This window comes from Falco biarmicus, chromosome 8 (genome assembly GCF_023638135.1).
Source record: "Falco biarmicus isolate bFalBia1 chromosome 8, bFalBia1.pri, whole genome shotgun sequence".
NCBI lineage: Eukaryota > Metazoa > Chordata > Aves > Falconiformes > Falconidae > Falco > Falco biarmicus.
The window spans coordinates 40,816,543-40,823,223 of record NC_079295.1 but is presented as its reverse complement, the minus strand read 5'-3'; positions in this window follow the sequence as shown (position 1 = coordinate 40,823,223).

Here is a 6,681-nt window from a genome sequence, read left to right as displayed (position 1 = left end):
TCGTCTAAACAAACTCATGTGATTTATTGTGTTTTATACGTGTGTTGTATTTAGTATTTCCATTCCCCTTAAACACACTGTGGCTTTCCAAGAGTGTTGGAGAACTACAAGGCCGCATTTTTGGCATTGCGGATGACCTCATTATTAATCAGCAAACATCTGGGCAGGCACAGCAGCATGTGTGTGTATGCGTTCAGAGAGCAATGGACGGATTAGCAACCCTTGCATGCACAAGCCACCAGACTGTGTATCTTGCTTGGAAAAAGTCCTGGCAGGCTCTTGTCTCCAGGTTTCACAGGTGTTTCTCTATGAGCTGCATCATTTACAAAAGTTTATTTGAGCCCATATCTCAGGGGCTGGCAATGCCCCAGGAGCTGAATGCAGAGCCAGGGCAGATGCTGATGCCAGGTACTAGCTGGGGTGGGTGATGAAGGAGATATCTCATGTCTGTCACATACCTGTGTTTACCAGCCTCATGGTTGCGCTAGGTCCATTTTAGGCATTCTTGGAGCATCTCTCCTAAAGCACAAGCGTTTTTTTTGTTTGTTTTGAATTGCTTAGCGTATGCTCAGGTTGACACGTCCTGTGGAGATTTGTATTAAACTTTCATATTGTGTTTTCATCAGAGACCTGACAATTTGCTCAGTACGCATCACTAGAGAAGATATATAATAAAAATCAGACAAGTGTACTTATTTTCCAGAATACAGACACTACCCTACCATTATGCTTTTTACAGTTAACAGTATAAACAACAATTTAGTTTGCCCTTAATGTCCTAAATATGCTTAGATCCATCATGGTCAAAATTGAAGGGCAAGGCAAAAGGACAAAGAAAAGATGTTAAATGTTTCACAGAAATAACCCAAAATACACTTCTAATAGCATAAGCACATTGTTAAAAAATGAAGAAGTAATAGTACAGGAAAGGGTGTGTATTTATGGTGTCATATTGTGTGGAAACAAAGCCAGGCTCTCTGTGATGTTTTTTACCCACCAATGGAAAAAGGCTCCTTTGTATTAAAGGATTTTCCCCCCTGTTTATACAAGAAGAGGAGAAACACCCTGTGCTGGTTGCCTCAAGGCTGGCAAGCCCTGCAAGGGGCTGGGCAGGTATCCACTGCTGGGTCAACTGGTAGAAGAAGGTTGGTGTCTTTGAGCTTCACCGCAAGTTGCATGTTCAGAAGTGGAAACTCTTAAACCAAACACTTTTTTTTAATATTTTTCTTTTTTTTTTTTTTTTATGCCTGTAGGTGAAGGTTTGTCTATGCAGAGAAGCTCTTTCAGAGTAAGACAGTGGGTGAACTTAAAGCACAATACTTACTCTGTAGTGACTTTCTAGATGGACTTTTGCTTTGCTCTGCCAGTGCTTATTGCAGCAAGTGGACCATGACCGTGCCAGTAAGAGTGTGTGGGGGGGAGGGCCGTTGCTGGAGGATTATTCTAAGTCCAGAACCATCTCAGAGCGTTCTGTGGTAACAACCGCCCCAGAAAACAATAAATAAGCAGGCTGAATCTAAGCAGCAGGATAGGCTTAAGACCAAAGCCAGCTGTGCTGGCACAAAGTATAGCAGCAAGCTAGGGCCGTAGGTGTTAGAGTTGTCCTCTTGATGTCCCAGAGGAGGGAAAGCTCCTTCAGAGGTGCCGCATGGCAGTGGACGACACCGTCTCGGCACAGGCTGCGCTGCCCGGCCGAACGAATCTGTATGCAACCACCCAGTTCCCAGGCTGGGTTGCGGAGGGATGGGGCTGCCGATTTGTTTGGTTCTGATAGCTGTCACATCCCTTTCTGACTGAGAGCTAAAACAGATATTGTGAATGACAAGAGGCAAATGAAGAGTAAGGCAAGAGACCCCTGTGCAGGGGGTGTGGGAAGCAGAGCAGTCATGCATTGTGCCTAGAAATGTGGTGGATGTGTAAATAGAGACATTTATCATGGGGGTGTGGTGAGTAAGCGAGATAAGAGCAAGCAGGGAGGTAAACTACTCTGGCTATAGGACATACTTCTCCTGGTCAATTTTAAACAGAATTCTGCCCCGCTCTAATGATACTTTTTTATAATGCTACGCAAATTGTCATGAGTTAGACAAATACCTAAGATACAAGTCTGGCTAAAAGTTGTGTGGTGGTATTTTTGGTGGGTTTTGGGTTTTGGTTTTGGTTTTTTTTTTTGGTGTAGTTTGTTTCAAATGATCAAGTAGGTCTTGTATGATTTGTATTGTTATGAAAGCTAAAGTCCAAATATGTGTCCCATCTTTTCTGACATGCAAATAAAAGTTCTTAGTGGAATATTTGCAATCTTACCTCAGCTCAGCAGTCTGATAGGCTGCATTGAGATTGAACAGCCATTTTGTGTATTTCTGAGGGATCAAAACATGCTAATGATTTAAGCAAAAATATTTTCTCATACCCTTATATACAGCTTTTTTAATATAACGCAGGGCTATGAGTATATATTATAGTATTTTTTTCATGCAAGGTTTGAACTTTTTATAGTTAACCTATCAAAAATGTATAAATTATACAAGAAAAAAAAAACCCTGCATCACTTTTTTTTTTTTTTTTTTTTCCCTGGGAAGTGGAGCAGTTAATATTCAACATGAAATGTCTAATCTTTAAATACATTATAATCTAACTGCTTAGGATAATTTTTGCTTTAATACCTTAAGAGTCTGCAAAGCCTGAAGGATGGGATTATTAAAATGGAATTTTAATGTCAAAATTATCAGAGAAGAGAACATATTGCTAGTGTTCATAAAAAAATGTATTCAATTTCTGTTTGATTTGTTCAAATAAGAGATGAGAATATATTTGATTATAGCTCGTAAGTATTCTGCAAGTTGATCAGATGACTGCAGGTCATTGCAACATAAGTGCTGTCAACTACGGGGATTAGTATATTTGAGACACTGAAATATGCAGTAACACATAAACATACCTGGACTAATGACTCAGTTATAAGCTTCCATGAAGATGCTGCATAGGGAGTGATTCAGGAACAAAAACTGCACGGCTGCCACACAGACAGAATTACTAACTGCCCAACAATCCAAAAACAAACAAACAAACATTCTTAATATGCCTTGAAGGTACAAATAAAGATCTCCAGCTTGCTTAGAATTTGAGTTTTATGTCTTCCTCGATGGCTTTCAGGGATATTGGGCTAGTGCCCAACAGCAGAAGCCAGGCCTCTTATAGCTGTGATAACTCACCAAACTTCAGCTTGTCCTGACCATGTAAAAATGAGTTCTGAAAAGTAATAGACATAATGACAGCATCCTACCAACCTTCCCACCTGCCTTCCCCAAATTCATAAGTAACCCAGACAAACAACACCTGTCTGTCACCATGGTCCTACTGACAACTATTCCTTTCTACGGCTTAAGGTAGCATCTCCATACAGAAAAATTAATCACTTCTCAGAACACAGACCTGTAAGGTGTCTGGAGATCAGTACAGTTTTGTCAGTTGTTTTTATGTAGACTACCACATAAATCTTCCACAGCCAGACAGAAAAACCTGGAGTTTGCAGCTCCAATCAACTACCCTGAGTTGCCTTCTAGAGTTGTACTCTGGGTTTTTTTAAATAGATTTCTGTCCAGTGACTGCCAGCAAGACACATAAAAATGACCTAACTCAAGAATAAGAGGGAAGGATTCATGTTATGTAAATGCAGGCAAAAAACCCTCAGATACAATTTCTTTAAGTGGTTTGGAAACTTGGTTGAGTCTAACAGTTGTGGCAACTTTTTTTTTCCCCTTCTCGGAAGATCTGCCATTGGTTGTCTGGAATCGGTGTAATCTTGCACAAGTTAACAAGGTAAAAATTACCATTAGAAAGTTGCCTGCTGGGTTCACAGGCTTCTGTGATAAACTGTACGGTGTAGATGCAAATTTGGCGTGCTTGAAAAATGGAAAGCCATGGTAAGCAATGAATGGTTTGCCTGCGGAGAAACAGCCAAGGGAAAATAGAAAAATCAAAAACATCTACCAGAGAAAGGTGCTGCCATCGTGGGTTTGTTTTTATCTGAACAATATAACTGAACAAATACTTCAGAGAAAGAAAAATATGATGTTACAACTCTTAATTAAGATATCAGAGTAACTTTCATATTCGTAAATCCTTTTCTATTTGCCATTAATGGTTACGCACAGTTTTTACTTTCATAAGAACATTCAGAGGAATTAACCATCTTGCAGTCAGTTTATTACGTATGTGCACAAATTATTTTTTTCTTGTCATTTTTGCTATTTGCACAGTTGATTTTTCTGGTCATAAAGCAATTTTTTTAAATAAAGAATTTACATCATGAATAATACACCTGGGTCACTTGTCCAACCATTTTATTTCACATTGATAAGGATTTATTTGTATGAGGAGACAATCTATCTTACAATGAATAGTTGAAGACTGTAATGGAACAAAAAATATATACAAATAACCCAGAGGTTGCAATATGTTTGTATAAAGTATTCAAACAATTTCAAATAACAACTGAACTTGTAAAAATCAACATCTGTTCATGGATTATTCATGAATCAAAATGGTAAAATTCCTTCAATAAAAAATAGTCTTCAATGAATAGTTACCCTGGTTGCTGAAAAAATAAGATCCATGCAACTGAAATCTCAATTTCAAGACTTTCATGCAGCTGAGATTCATTAATGCTAAAATTATCTTCTGGTATATAAATTGCTGCACCAAGCAAACTAACACAAAAAAAATCCAACAAAAAAACTCACTCAAACCCAACAAACCCAAAACAATAACAAGATAGCATTTAACTGTACCAATTTAGGTAATTGTGGTTTTTTCCACAAAATGTGTATTTGGAGTGCATTTGTACTTGTGTTTGTCAATTTGTGAGTGAGGATTATCCCTGTTGCAATACAAACCTTTATTTCTGTTTTAGCAGATACCTACAATGATGAGTTCATACGTAATGGTTTACAAGTATTAGTAGAAACTATAAGATATCAATAGTCATTCAAACCTACAGGTATAATTTTCCCTCAGCTAAGGGAGAGGTAGGAAGCTAATCTATGCTTTGGCATACAGAAACAAAAAGCACAGTAGGTATCATTTTCAGAACAATGCACATTTTTAATTTATGAATGTTCTTTTATAAACTTGTATATACAGTCACTTTTTTCTTTACTTTTTTTTTTCTCCAGTGCTACATAAATTATAACTTGCAAAATGTAAATATTTATGAATTCACAGGATGTTCACTGGAAGAGAAGAATGTTATACTTGCAGATTTTTCTTGTACTTGCAGGATTCACATAATATTATTTGCCATCATGATGTACTGAAAAATGCAAAAAAATATAATATTCTACATTTGACTTTTCTGAAAAATACCATCTGGTGTTATTTTTTCAGAGTTGGAGATTAGCTCTGTAATTGCTTATAGTTAGAGATAGACATTACTACATTTATTGACAATTTTATTCTCTACAATAATCTTACATTTAAATAGTGACTTTGTTCCTGAAGGATGCCAAAGTGATTAAACTGATATTCAAACTCTTTGCATCACATCACCCACAACTGAAATGCAGCCATCTCTGGGGTGAGATATTGCAGCTGTTTAACAGCGCTCAACAGCACCGCGTAACAGCTTTGGAAATGAAGAATACCTTATTCAGATGAAAACGGGGACATTTAGGTAGGCAAAATAATTATCCAAGTTGGTATTTGGCCAGGATGTTAGCGCTCACATGTCCACACTCAGGAAAAGTTATACTGAGTCCTTAATAACCGTAATTACTCAGGACCTTGGGTCTGATGTTGAGAGCTGACCCAGACCGTGATGTTGTGCACAGACAGCAGAACACAACTTGAGTCCCTTGGATTCTTCTTGTCCACCTGGATATCGTGCACCCACTCTTGCGAACCTTATGTGAGCCACCTCTCCTTGTGCAGAAGAATTCCACTGCGGTGTCTGCGCAGGTCTGCAGGTTGTAAGTGGTGCCTGTCAGGTAATGGATCACCAAAATGGATCTGGGAATATTTTACCATTTCTTTACCTGAATATCATGGCACTTCAGAAGGGGTGTGACAGCACCTAAACTCCGATTAAGCACCAGAAGATAACAGTCAGCGCCTTTCCAGAGACCTCTGTTGGCTTTCATATTTTTCAGGAGATAGCAATTGTGAACTAGGAACCCATCACATTGCTTTACTATCCCGAGCTGGTCATTCTTTGTTTTAATCAATGTATCCAAACTGGAAAAATATTTCAGAAAATATTTCCCTCCACAGACTTACGCTAACACTGTTGATGCGTTGGACTTTCACCATACATCTACTGCTCGTGAATAAAACAGACAGGACTTGAGATGTGAACTGCATCTGTCAATCTCAATGTAACAATAAATTTAGTTCCAGTACATGATCAACCTTGAAAGAAAACACTTGTCAAAGTAAAAAAGCAAGCAATTCTTTGGTAAGTCATCTGCCTCCATATAAGCTCCTGCGCTCGTACACAGCAAAAGTTCTTCCTCACCCACAGTTGCCAGCCACACGTTTTTGTACCACTCTTCTGTTTATCATCTACGGTGCTTATTGATGTGCCATTACATCCAACCACATGCACCAGGACTGTGCTCTTTCTTGTAATCCACTTGTCAGAGATGATCAAAATATGATGCCTGTGTATTTCTTCAGTTCACGTGC